Genomic DNA, 14,876 nt, shown 5'->3' on the forward strand with positions numbered 1-14,876 from the left:
TTTTGCGGCCGCAAATGCAGTCGCAAAACAATAGTACATGGCAGAGAGTGTCACTATTAGGAAGGGACACCCCTTCCTAATAGCGAGAATCGCAAACGCTATTTTGCGAGTCAGTGACGCGCAAAAAAGCGTTTGTACATGCCATGACCCATTTTGTAAAAACCACAGTTGATGGACAGAATGCAGAACAATGTCATACATTCACCCCAGTACAGAGATCTGGGCCTAAATCCATCGTTTTTTTGCACTCCACACCACCCCAGTTCAGACATGGCCATATGCAAATGAGTCTGACCCTGTGCCTCATGGGAACAGTCCAGCCCGAACTGCCAAGCCATGCCTTCTCTGGACAGGAAACAAGCTTCCGAGGACCGGTTTCTGGCATTCCAGCCGTCTTCAGCCCGGCTTGCTTGAATCCAGTGGTGTGGAGAGCATGGGACTCACGTCTGAGCATACCCATCCCACTCGGGGTGACAAATGCAAAAACCACAGTTGATGGACAGAATGCAGAACAATGTCATACATTTTGTAGTCGCAAACAGGCCGATCTCCCGTTTGCAAGCACAAAAAAGGGTCGTACATCTGGCCCTTAAAGTATTATTTCATTTTCCCGTCCAGAAGTAAGAATGGAAAATCACACCTCGTTTTGTGGGAAAATCATCAAAGTGTGTCAAAGATTAATCTTTCCTGTCATACACTGGATCATGCGGTGGAAAGATAAATTAGGAACTGTAGATTCCTGTGAACGGCTGAAAGGCGTGCCAATATACCCATGCAGCAAGGGAACAGATATTGAACGAATCAAGTAGAAACAAAACTATGCTGAAGAGCTAAAATGATTGTACATCTTGATGTAAAAAATGTAGCTTGAAAGATTCAAATGGGGCCATGCAGGTCAATAGTAGACCATTGAGGAAGGGTAAAGACTCACTTTCAAGATGCAAGAAGACACAAGATAGCTGAGGGGTGAGAACTCCTTCACTAACCTTTCCCAGGATTTCCAGTCCCTTTGCCCCTTGCTGTCAGCGCCCAATGCCCTGTCGTCCAGTGGGGTGTCACCTGAGGAGGTTGATCATGACTCAAGTTCAAGTTCAAATAAGCTTTATTCGATTTTAGTTTAAAAATCATAAAAGCATCAACAATACATAAATAAACACCTTAACATTTCATTACAGAGTTAATAAAACAAGATTAAATAGGTATAACGAATCAGCTAATCAATATGGAAAGATATCAATATCAGTAAAACAGCTCTAAAACAAAAAGTCGTACGTACATACTGAGGAGCCGGGGAAGAACATTAAGCAAACCTCTATCAGTAATATACTTATCAATTACATACTACCCTGTCAGTTTAACTCGAACTCATGAGTGGCCTCTTAGTGTTGGGGTCTTAAGAATACAATTTTTGGACAAAAGATCAAAACCATTGGAGGCTAGAAGGTTAGTTGTGCTATAGGGACGGAGTCCCCTTCCCCAGGAGTAATATTTCTTTGCCGTTGGTCTGTGTAACGGGATATGTGGGGAGCTCGGGTAAAAATCGTGCAAGTCCCAAATGCGAATAGTGCCATATCTTTCTTTGGGGTGGCAAAATCGTAAATAGGGGACGATATTCCTGTTCTTAAATGTAATTAGCACCAGGTCCCCAGCGATGTCTTTGGGCAGCGTGCCTAGCCACCCCACCCTCCTGACACTCAGGATACCCCCATCTAGCTCAGGTGGCAAAGGTCTATTGTTTTGTAGCCAGAAAATGACCTTATTTAGCAGGTCCTGCTGTGATTCGTGTGTTCCCTGACTGAGTGCAGGGACCCCAGAGAGGACAGACACATATGGGGCGGCTTCAGGAGGTAAGTTGATACGTGGCATTCTTACCGGAGCGGCTCTAGCCACTGTGTGAGTTTTTAGCGCAGGTTTTAAAATTACTTTGGGGGCTGTTGGGGTAGGTATACTGGGAGGCTGTAATTGAGTTTCACCGCTCTTACATATAACAGACTTATGATTTTCGGGGGCGATGGGAGGATTAGGGCAGACGGATGTAGCCATTATATTAGTTGGAGGAGAAATCTTTTTGAATAATTCCTCAATGCTAGTCAGCCTGTCCCCCAAGTCATTAATTTTTGTGACCAAGGGTGAAATGACAGCTAACAACAGTTGCTCAATTTGGGCCAATAAAGTCAATTGGGGGGACAAGACAGGGTCGTCTAATTTGTCCGCAGCCGTGTCCTCCATTGATGTTGTTAGGTTAGAGGGAGTCGATATTGGGCTGGTGCACAGATTTTGTGTACTTGCATAGTTCTCATGGTCAATTTCGCTGTCGTGCTTCCCTCTAATGTTGAGATCCAGGGGCAAAGCGTTTACTTGATTTTGTTCTTTATTTACAGGAGAAGCTAGGTCCCGTGGGAAGCCATTAGAAATAACACAGTTAGTGCCCACAGTAGGGGGGGTTAATGCATCAGGGACGTACTTTGTGCCACACAGGGCGTTGAGCTCCTCCCAAATGGACATAATGTCTATAATAGTAATGGAAACGACAAAATAGTCAATAAAAATGGAGCATCACAATACCTCCTCCGGTGAAAGAGCCAAATGGGGTGGCCTGTCCCGTCCTCCTCAAGTCCTCTGAGGGCCACAGAGGGCCTGCCCTTTACCCGGGCTTCGCCCGGCGTCCCGCGGAGCGGAGCAGAGCGCTGCTTTAAGGCGCCTCCTGGCACTCTCGTGATGTCAGAATGCAGCGCCTCCGCTGAGGCTGCCGGGAGATGTAGTCCCGGGGCGGCGGCGCTGTGGGCAGCAGAGATTGACTCCTGGCAGTGGCGGCTGCAGTGGGGGCCTCCTCGCCTCCCCCCTCCAAATGTGTAAGTCATGACTCACTAGAAGGTTCCTGTTGATGTGCGACGACTTCATAGCCGCAATGGAAATCCGTAATGGAAAGTCAGTGTGGTCTTGTCTGCTGCCCTTAGGCCATCATAGAGCGGGCCACAATTAACACCGCCCAAAATAAGCCGAGAAGGAGACTAGCTATGGTCTGGGCATGCAGACAGAGACTATGGTTTACTACTTCCCTTGAGCCTAGGGTTGTGGTCGGAGGCCACCCGCCTGGAGCCGCTATTCTCATTTTCAGCCGTAGAGACTTGTGGATGAGGCGGGACAAGATGTTTGGAGGACCGGCGTGGTGGGCATGGCATTCCAGGTTGGCTATGAGTCCTGCGACACTTTTGCCCTGCTGGGAAAGGTTTTTGAATTTTACTTTGGACATTGTGCATGAAGCTGGGGAGGCCAAGTAGTACATTTACACAGGAGGTGGCATTTCCACATAGGGACTCTAAATTCTATATGGAATGGCCATTGCCTCCAAAAATAAAATAATCCTCTCTCATTCATAAAGCACACCTGAGGAGCAAATATATTGATTGGGACTTTCAAACTCACATCCAAACTCTATATTTTTCCTTCTTTTAAAGGAGGGTGTCCTCGCGATTAATATTGCAATTATTTTCTGAGCCACTGGTATTTTTTTTTAATATATTTTTACTATATTTTATCTTGAAATGTTCTTAATAAATTTTCATTGTAAACTAGTCACTGCCATCATATAAACTTCTTGCAGGAGGAGTAAACTGTTCTCATGTAAAGCCTTCTGGTTCATTGCCAGTGGCGGCTGGCATGTAAGGAGGGTGGTGAGGCGGTGGGGGACAAAAAAAAATAAAATCATTCCACTTACTTTCTTCCTGGCCCAGCGTCCTCCTCACTTGGGTCTCTTCTCCAATCAGGCTCCAGGTAACTGCAGGAACCAATCCTGGCGCTGCTCTCACGCTGCATTAGAGTAGCCTCTTTCACTTCTCAAAAGGGCACTGGAGCCCTATGTGGTCTCCAACCCAGCTGTCTTAAGACAGCTGGGTTTGAGAGGTTTAACCCCTTCCATGCTCATGACGGAACGGTTCCGTCATGAGCGTCGGTTGAGCTGTACTCATGACGGAACCGTTCCGTCATGAGCCGATAGGCTCATTAGAACCTTCAGCACAGCGTGAAAATTCGCGCTGAAGGGCTTAAACTGCGTAAGTTTGGCTGGCCATCGCAAGAGGGCGGCCAAAAAGACATGCGCACTTTAATCCTAAGTGCCCTGCCTATCACTGCTTTCTACTGCTGTCTGACTGGCAGCAGCAGCAATCAGAAAGCCCCTCCCCCCTTCTCCACCCCGCTCCCTGGCCTGACACTCGACTTGGGATGGAAGTTTGAAAAATAAAATGGTAATAAATTAACTTTATTACCATTTTCTTTTTCTATCTTTGGGGGCAATTTTCTAGTGTGGCGGCGCTCCATCGCCTTAAGGGAGGAGCCTCCCCTGTGCCATTTCTGTTTCTAGTTTGGGCTATATAAAACTTTAAAAACAAATACATAAATAAAAGATTCTGGGTGTCTCATTGGGATAAAAGGATAGATCAAGATATGTGGATTTGTGTGCTCTAGCAAAACAACCTGCTGAAAAAGCTAGTAAATGTTTAATGTAGGAAACAGAAGAAAAGGCAGTAAGGGATAATTTAAAGCCGCACTCCCTACCTATACAACAAATCAAAACGTGATTAAAGGTCAGAGTTGCTCGCCTCCTAGGTCCACTGCCAACAGACCACACAGCTATAGTACATTAGAGAAAGCACAGAGAGGCAACATCAACATGTCAACATGCACAGATGCACAGTAAACAAATCAGTTCAGACACTTCAATGATGTTGGAAATGAGCCTTTAATGGATTCTTGGACCACTTATGGCGTAAGAAGATGGAACAATACAGACAAAATGCAGCCAACACGTTTCGCCCTGAATGGGGCTTCCTCAGGGCACTAATCAAAAAGCTCCAATCCTCTAATGATCACTGACGTTATATCAAACACTTGAGGTTGGTATGCAATCATGCCGATCATACAAATAGCATCAAGGGAAGAACTTTTTTTTGTCTCACCCTTCAGCAGTTACTTAACCCTTTCCATGCTCATGACGAGCTCAGCTCGTCATGATGCACGGTTGAGCTGTGCTGATGACGAGCTGAGCTCGTCATGATTAGTAGGAATGCCGAAAAGTCAGCATAGGAGGGGAAATCACCTAGCAGCCAAGGTGTTAAAACACGACGTACAGTTCTTAAAAAATGTGGCACCGTCCAAGTTTAGATTCTTTAGTTCACTGTGATAGGTGAAACTCCTAGGGTTGAAAGGTAGTCCAAATTATTATTTTACGTAACTGAGCCAATGTTATCTTTTTTTACTATATTTTATTTTGAAATAGTCTTATATTACATTTTAATTGTGAACTAGTAACTGGCCTCATATAAACGTCTTGCAGGGGGAGTTAACTGTTCTCATGTCAAGCCTGCAGGTCCAAACTATTGCTGTTTCTAGTCAGAGCCATATAAAACTTTAAAAATAAATACATAAATAAAAGATTATGGGAGTCTCATTGGGATAAAAGGATATATCAAGATATGTGGATTTTTAGCTCTAACAAAACAACCTGCTGAAAAAGCTAGTAAGGGTTTAATGTCATTGGCTACCCCCAAGAGAACCATGTTGTTGTGTTTCATTGCTGATACAACACTTTTGACACATAGTAGGATTTTAACAGTAGTAGATTTATTTTCATATATGTCCCATCTCATTATGCCCTGAAACCAGCATGGGTGTTCTTGAAGCATATGTGTCTCTTACAAGAAATACTATCTGTGGCGTAGATTTGCATTTGAGCTGAATTAAAGTTTTGAAAATCGCGCATGTTTATTTGTATAAGAATTAGTAACAGCAAGTGTGTGCTGTCAAGTCATGACCAAAACAATTCTCTACTAATGTGCTATTATAAGTCAAGAAAATTCATTTTCTCAGACTCTCTATAATGGAATTTGAACATGTGATTTGGAAGGCTGCAAGAAGATTCCAGCTCTGGGTGCCCAGCTCACTGAGCTATCTTGCCAGCCCAAATACCAGACAATAAAAACATATGGGAAGTTAAAACCGGAAATCCATAAATCTGACGCTGACAGAAAAGACTGAAAAACAACACGCTACAAAACCACAAACATATTTTTTCAAATTATTAAAAAGTAAAACCAGGGCATCGCCCTGTTCCCACGGTTATGAGTTCATTTCTGACAGGAGGATTGCACAGCCTCCTTTTATTTCAGTTCTGATTTCCAGTGTGTGGTGGGTGATACAAAGGCATCTCTCTCTCTCTCCCTCCCTCCCTCTCACACACACACAGTGTCTGACATCACTGCCCACGAAAAAGGGTGGGGTGAGATTGCATTGAAATCTGCTCTGTCTGAGGGGGACCGGATTACAGACAGAGGCAGGCAGCAGCGGCCGCGGGGCGACCAGGCACACAGCTCGGACCCCCAGCACAGCGACCGGCGTGCACTTGTTCCGAGGAATAAACGCGTAAAAGAAACACAGGGACCTGGTAAGCGGCTGTTCCCAGAAAACACGACAACGGTCTCCCGCACCCCTAAAGATCTTCAGAGGGTCCCCGCTTCTGGTTTCTGCAAACAATTCCAAAAGGGTCTGGTAAGTTTGGCAAAAAAAAAAAAAACGTTTCTGTGGAATTTGTATTTGTGGCGGCTGCAGGCAGATAGATGGTATGTGGGAGGGGGTGAGGCTGTTATCTGGGAGAGCAGGGGAGTGCGGGGAGAGAACGCCGGCTGGCATCCCCATGGCACCGGGGGCATGTGTGGCAGACACCGGCCGGGCGGGGAGGCGTGCTCAGTGACCCGGAGAGTGCCCGGGCTGGGTGTGGAAGTCCTCCGGCCGGGCTGCAGATGCCCGATGGATTCTCAGCGAGCGTGGGCATCCAGGGGTGGGGAAGGCAAGCACCGACCGGGCAGCGGTGGGTGTGGGCAGAGGCAGTGCCAGCGGCGTGGCACGTGTTTGTGGGGCATACGAGGTTGTGATGCCGGTGCATTTTGCCGCGGATGTGTGTTGGTTTGTGTGGTTTTACGGCGGAGTTTTTGGTACATTCTTTCCAAATACCGGGAGGATGTCTGTGCTGTGGCGGGACAGTGTGAACCACTGCCGGGGGTGGTTGACGGCCAGCGGGGCGCACTTACCCCTCTCAGCTGCAGCCCAACCGTGATACGGGGTCCTGGCTTTGGAACCCAGAATTATGCGGTGATGCGCGTCTCACACTTAACTATGTGGTCTGGTGTGAGCATTCACGTGTGGAGGCGTGCACGCCCAGCTCGGTACTTTCTGACCTCAGTCGTGCGGGCGGATCCCGGGCGGTCCGAGAGCATCCTCTCCGGCCAAGCTTCCTCTGCCGGTGGCGGCTCCGCCTCCTCGCTGCTGCCCGGGCATGCGCCCTGGGTGCGGGGGCAGGCGGCGCCGGGGTACGGTCAGTCGGAGGAGTTCCAAGCAGGAAGGGATGGGCGCCTCAGTGACCCGGGTACCACGGGTTCCTAGGTGTCTGTGTGAATATATATATATATATATATATATATATATATATATATATATATATATTTCGTCCGAACTCCAACCGAAGGTATTAGGACGCGCTACATGGGGGCACCAGTTACATTACCCGTACGTCACTTTTTCCATGTTAAAAAGGACGCAAAAGTGGCGCAAGGGGCTTGTAAGTAAGCCCCTGATTTGCACACAAGCACATGATTCTGAGACTCGAATCTGGGTCTCCAGTCCCAACGTCGGCAGCTCTGGCCATTGCGCCACATGTGGTTTTCCTGTCGGTCACCTAGAGACTTTGGGAACACCCTTCAGCTTCATGAGGGAGGGAGCAGTGGGGTGATGCCAGTTAAATTAGCGATGTAGTGAGTAATTGAGCGTGTGAATTAGTGAACCCGTGGATGAGCGATTGAGCTTGGAAGCGAATGAGCCCTCCTGCGAGTGGGCTCGTGACCGAGTGAATGAGTAAGTGAATGCGTGTTTGAGAGTGGGTGAGCATGAACAACTATGTGTAGGTAGGTAGGTGAGTGAGCAAGCGAGTAAAAGTAGGCCAGCGAGTGAGTAGGTGTGAGAAAGTGAGCGAACGAATGAATGTGTGACTGTGTGAACAAATGCGTGAATGAATTAATGGGTGAGTGACTGAATCAGAGTAAATTAACAAAAAGAGTGAGTGCAAAAAGCGAGCCTCTGAATGAGTGCCCAGTCATGTAGAACTCCACATTCATGACATGGATGACCTCTAGCAGCCCTGTAAGCACACAGTCCACTGGGATTAAGTCGCTCGACCTCTCATAAAAAAGATAGAGTCAGTGTCACGAGAACCGTGTCAAGATGGAGGCCTCCTCCAGATGGGCGCCCCTGACGCAGCAGCCCGCCTCCCACAGGATGTCCTCGCGCTGGGCCTGGATGGGTGTGGGCTCAGCAGTCAGCACAGTCACGCTGCTACAGCTGGCTTGTGCACAGATGCGGCCATAAACAGATTTCGCGAGCAGCCAGGCCAGGAGGGCTGGGGCGACGTCTTGCTCAAGGAGTGGCAGGATTTTGTCCCAGCCCGCATCTGTGCCGGCTTCAGCTGGTGGAAATTCCAATCCTTGAGGTCACTCTGATCTGTGCGCACTTCTTTTTTTTTGTTGTTGAAACTTTTGCACATTCCACAGATTTTTTTACCAACAGTTGTGCAAAACCCATAAGCCAGGTTTTGGCCGCGCGTGCGGGTCCATTTCCTGAGTTCTCCTTTTCGGAGATGTAGCGTCTAAATCCCCCACGAATAGCCTGTGGGCGCTGTGACTCACTTGCAATCACAGATGTGCGAAGCGCAACTTCGGCCCGGCCTTGCATAGGTATGTCGTCAAGTCCAGCGATTTAAGTAGCGCTTAACACCGGCCAATTTTTAGCTTGTTTGTAAGCGCTGTACAACGTGGCGCATTTTGAAAGCGAGTCACAGGATTATGACGAGCATTGCCCAGGGTCACACAGTGCAGTGAAGTCAGGAAGCAGATGTTTACAGCTGTCGCCTCCATGCATAAAATGGTAGCAGGAATTACTCTTTTGGGCTTTGGGACCCGAGTCAAAACTTACATTACGTAATATTGTGACATCATACAGTTGAGTTTAATACCATGATGGTGACTTTAGAGTTGAGTAGTGACCGTGATGGTGAACTCAGAGTTACGTTGGTGACCACGATGAGAACATTGGGGCGAGTTCAAAATTGTCATGGTGAACAAAATAGTTGGGTTAGGGATCGTGATGGTGGGCAAAGAGTTAAGTTAAATACCACAACGGGGAACAAAGAGGTTAGTTAAATACCATGTAGGTGAACAGACAATTATATTAGAGATGATGGTGTTGAAAAGGGGGTTGACTGTTATAGCGCACAGAGATTGGATTAGGAGTCGTGAGGCTGAACAAATAAAGTATAGTACATGATGGTGAAAAAGCGTTAAATTAGACGTCCTGATAGTGAACACAGAGTTGGGGTAGACAGCGCTGATGTACACAGAGTTCAGTTGAAGACCATGGTGAAGGTCACGAAGTTGAGTTAGAGATCACGCTAGTGGACAGAATTGAGTTTACGTTTGTGATGGTGAACACGCTTGGATTAGAGAACATCATGTTGAACACAGAGATAAGTTAAAGACTATGTTGATGAGCAGAGTTGAGTTAGAGATCCCAATAGTGAACAGAGTTGAGTTAAAGACGAAAAAAGTGAACAAAGAGTTGAGGTACAGGTCATAATGGTGAGCAGAGGTGAGTTAGAGATCCCAATAGCGAACAGAGTTGAGTTAAAGATGACAATAGTGAACAAAGAGTTGAGGCACAAGTCACAATGGTGAGCAGAGCAGAGTTAGAGATCCCAATAGTGAACAGTGTTGAGTTAAAGACGACAACAGTTAACAAAGAGTTGTCACAGGTCACAATGGTGAGCAGAGTTGAGTTAAAGATCCCAATAGTGAACAGAGTTGAGATAAAGACGACAACAGTGAACAAAGAGTTGTCACAGGTGAACAGTGTTGAGTTAAAGACGACAATAGTGAACAAAGAGTTAAGGCACAGGTCACAATGGTGAGGAGAGTTGAGTTAGAGATCCCAATAGTAAACAGAGTTGAGTTAAAGGCGACCATAGTGAACAAGGAGTTGTCACAGGTCAAAATGTGACTTGAGTTAGAGATCCCAATAGTGAACAGAGTTGAGTTAAAGACGACAATAGTGAACAAAGAGTTGTCACAGGTGAACAGAGTTGAGTGAAAGACGACAACAGTCAACAAAGAGTTGAAGTACAGGTCACAATGGTGAGCAGAGCGGAGTTAGAGATCCCAATAGTGAACAGAGTTGAGTTAAAGACGACAATAGTGAACAAAGAGTTGAGGCACAGGTCACAATGGTGAGCAGAGTTGAGTTAGAGATCCCAATAGTGAACAGAGTTGAGTTAAAGACGACAATAGTGAACAAAGAGTTGAGGCACAGGTCACAATGGTGGGCAGAGCTGAGTTAGAGATCCCAATAGCGAACAGAGTTGAGTTAAAGATGACAATAGTGAACAAAGAGTTGAGGCACAAGTCACAATGGTGAGCAGAGCAGAGTTAGAGATCCCAATAGTGAACAGTGTTGAGTTAAAGACGACAACAGTTAACAAAGAGTTGTCACAGGTCACAATGGTGAGCAGAGTTGAGTTAAAGATCCCAATAGTGAACAGAGTTGAGTTAAAGACGACAACAGTGAACAAAGAGTTGTCACAGGTGAACAGTGTTGAGTTAAAGACGACAATAGTGAACAAAGAGTTAAGGCACAGGTCACAAGGGTGAGGAGAGTTGAGTTAGAGATCCCAATAGTGAACAGAGTTGAGTTAAAGGCGACAATAGTGAACAAGGAGTTGTCACAGGTCACAATGTGACTTGAGTTAGAGATCCCAATAGTGAACAGAGTTGAGTTAAAGACGACAATAGTGAACAAAGAGTTGTCACAGGTGAACAGAGTTGAGTTAAAGACGACAACAGTCAACAAAGAGTTGAAGTACAGGTCACAATGGTGAGCAGAGCGGAGTTAGAGATCCCAATAGTGAACAGAGTTGAGTTAAAGACGACAATAGTGAACAAAGAGTTGAGGCACAGGTCACAATGGTGAGCAGAGTTGAGTTAGATATCCCAATAGTGAACAGAGCTGAGTTAAAGACGACAACAGTGAACAAAGAGTTGAGGCACAGGTCACAATGGTGAGCAGACAGAGTTAGAGATCCCAATAGTGAACAGAGTTGAGTTAAAGATGACAATAGTGAACAAGGAGTTGTCACAGATCAGAATGTGACTTGAGTTAGAGATCCCAATAGTGAACAGAGTTGAGTTAAAGACGACAATAGTGAACAAAGAGTTGTTACAGGTGAACAGAGTTGAGTTAAAGACGACAACAGTCAACAAAGAGTTGAAGTACAGGTAACATTGGTGAGAAGAGTGGAGTTAGAGATCCCAATAGTGAACAGAGTTGAGTTAAAGAAGACAATAGTGAACAAAGAGTTGAGGCAGAGGTCACATTGGTGAGCTGAGCTGAGTTAGCTCCCGTGACATTGGGCATGGATGTCAGCCTCGCCACATATTGGCGCATCCATTGAAATGCTTCTCCTTGGTCAGACATCAACTTTTGTGCTTGCTGAGATTGGCACTATATTAACTTCATGCTTATGCCTTTTCTTCACTGTCATAATTGTTTGGGTTGCAAAGTCTCTATTCACAGTGGCCACTTTACTTTATAGTGCCGAGAGGCTGCTGTATGCATGTGCTTTAAAAAGTACAAATAACATAGCAAAGCTTAACAAGTCACAGAATTGAACAATGTAGCATAAAAAAGCAGAGCACTGCAGTGAGGGGCCTTGACTCAGTACGCCCTTCGGGTGTTAAGTCGTGCTCTACAAATCCAGATAACATAACAATGTAGTCCAAAGCCAATCAAAGCAGGGGCACCAGGGCTTACATAAACCAGTGCCAGTCATCCCATTGACAAACGGATACTTACCTTAGTGTAGGTGTGCAGCAGACACGCCTGTGAACTTTAGAACTTCCTCTGAGTGTTACTCATTGTGTCAAGTGCACAGAACAGGTTTGTCCGGGCAGGACCTGAAAACGAGCGCGTCCAACGCCCATGAACGAGGAACGGAGGGAGGCGCACAGGAAAGGAAATGTAGCCACACTTTCCATTCACAATAGCAGTATCAGGCTGCAGACAGGAAAGTCTACAACCATTGTCTGCCCATAGAAGAACAAGGAGTGGCAAAGCCAATACGTGTGGCATAGTCAAACCTTTGGCTCTGCCAATGCTTGTTTTGTCATAATTTTTGCAAACTTTATTGTTGGGGAATCTTCAAAGCCCTGGATTAATCTTAAAAAGCATTATTTAAATGCAAAAGTTGTATTTTGTTTGCAAAAAAGGACACATTGTAGTATTCCCTGGCACTGAAGGGAACTGCTGTGTGTGTGGATGTGCTCATTGCCTCCTCACAGGGAAGTTAGCCGATGGCTAAAGTGGGATGGCCCATCGTCCCATGCTATATGCAGCATTGGGTGGAAGAAAAATGTGCATGACACAATAACAGACCCATGGATGAAGATGGCTGGCTAAACGCTCCTATGAGGAAATGTATTATACATTTAATTTCAGTAAAATCAAAGGTCTTGGCTAACAACAGCTCTAAAAAAGATTAAATCCAGCATTAACGTGAGACTGATGTCAGGCGTGGCAAAACATGAAATGGCCATTTATTTAATGAAATAGAACATCTCAACCTTTAATTGATGTGTAATCAACAAGTCATTCGGGGTTTCGTGCCCAGACTCAAGTAGCTGCCGATGAACACACTCTTCAAGATTCCAACATGTGGCTGCACTCATGGTGGATTTTCTCAATTTCCAATCGAATATCCAATATTTTACTATCGGCAGCTTTCCCCTTGCTTGTTCAGAGAAAAGCCACTCATGACAGTAATCACTGAGACAGCATGTAATACCCTGTCCAGATGTCAGCATGTTAGTTGACACTTGATGTGCCATCTGCCACCCCACTATGATTACACTACGTGAGACCAGGAAAGGGCTCAGTAGCCACATTCACAATACTCACCTCATGATGGGGGTTTCCAGTCTCTCTGTGGGCACATTTTAAATTTGTTGAGTTTAATGTAATGTTTGCTGCTGTTACCTACGGTCAGATGAGGAGCTATGACCATAAATGATGCTGCGTGCCAACAACAGCCCCATAAGACAGCATCAGTATTACACTATGTCATAGCACAGAAGATTTATATTATGTGTGTGTGTGTATGTATGTATATATATATATATATATATATATATATATATATATATATGTATGTATGTATGTATGTATATATATATATATATATATATATATATATATATATATATATATATATATATATATATATATATATATATATATATTAGCTCCAGAAATAGAGCTTCACTTGAATCTTTGGTAGAGGGAGTCATAAAATCCTGGGGTTCATATTTTTTGAAGTTATTCCATAATTTCAGAAGGCAAAATACTTCCTTGCTTTCTAGAAGGCAAGTGACTTATATGACCAAAACAAGCATTGGTAAAGCCAATAGGTCTGGCATTGTCTGCTAGCCTTTTGGCTTTGTCAATGTGTTGTCACTGATTTTGCAAAACTTTATTCTTGGGGATGCTGTTGGGCCCTTGTAAATCTAAAAAAAAAAATTGGGGGCTAAAAGCAAAATTATTTTTGGATCTCATAAAGGGCTCTGACAGGAGCAACTTTGTGTATGGATGTGCTCTTTGTGAAGGTAGCCAATGTCTAAATAGTCTGAACCATTGCCCGATGCTGTATGATGTAGTGGGTGGAAGAAATATGTGAGTGACACAATAACAGACCAATGGATAAAGAGAGTTGTCTGAAAGGACCCTATAAGCAAGTATATCAAAGATATATTTTTAGCAAAATCAAAAGGTCTTGGCTAATGCCAGACCTAAAAGGTAAGACAATAGTTAGGCAAATGATCATGCCGGGTCTGCCAGTCTTATGTTTATAATCACTTGTATTTTTGGGGTCCCTTAGTGCACCAATTGTGAAGGTGAAATCTGCTGGCATTATTCTTTGGGACAATACCGTGCCATATTTTTATTTTCAAAATGTATCGATTTTAAGAACATGCTCCACTTTTACGTGAAATCTTCTCTCTTTATCATTTAAGAGCCACATAATTTGTGCCAAAGCCTACAACTTAAAGATTGATTATTCTCAGAGACCCGTGTCACTTTCCACAATACATCAAATTCCTTCTATTTTCGAATTTCAATTAAATTTGCCTTATCAGAACAAATAAGTGCAAACTAGGTTTGTCAAAATTGTCCCACCGAAGGTACCAGACTCATTGTGCTCTGCTCCATTCAAGATAAGTTTATTGCTAACTATAGATTCGAACATTGGAATGTTGTGCGCTTCATTGAAGATAATGGGGTCGCTCTGGGCTTCTAATGGCTGGTATACGCCTGGTGCTCCAACATTCCAATGCTTGTCTTTCACAGCAACAGCTGTCAACAGAGGCCTCATGGATCCAGATGGGATTTCAACCCCCTCAGGCGTCGTGAATCCTTTGTTTTACGAATTAGAACATTCAGTCCTGATGGGGCTGAATGTTTCAATAGCCTGCTGTAGCTGGGCTATACGGACCACTAAATGCCTGCTCACTTGTTAAAGGCCCCCGCCTTTGGCTCCGGGCTTTAACGCTGGAGTGGGCCTTTAATGGCCGGTATAGCCCACTTGCTGTTTGGAAACTTCTTGTTCCGAGTGGACTGTAACTTTGTGTCCGTGACGGGACATGTTGGCTGCAGGTATTGAGTACCTGTGTATCCTCGCAACTTTAAAATTAGTGGACCTTTGACGTTACCTTACATTTAAGAGTGGAATACAG

The 14,876-nt window shown here is 45.0% G+C and overlaps 1 protein-coding gene across 1 annotated transcript in view; it reads left to right on the forward strand.

The window, feature by feature from the left end:
* Window positions 1-6,115: 6,115 nt before the first annotated feature.
* The window catches only part of PEA15 (proliferation and apoptosis adaptor protein 15), a 296,466-nt gene continuing 287,705 nt past the window's right edge, over window positions 6,116-14,876 (forward strand). The window contains exon 1 of the mRNA XM_086947616.1: window positions 6,116-6,543. The gene's annotated coding sequence lies outside the window, so the exon portion shown is untranslated. The remainder of the gene's footprint in view (window positions 6,544-14,876) is intronic.

The sequence above is a fragment of the Lissotriton vulgaris genome, chromosome 12, assembly GCF_964263255.1.
Source record: "Lissotriton vulgaris chromosome 12, aLisVul1.2, whole genome shotgun sequence".
NCBI classification, from domain to species: domain Eukaryota; kingdom Metazoa; phylum Chordata; class Amphibia; order Caudata; family Salamandridae; genus Lissotriton; species Lissotriton vulgaris.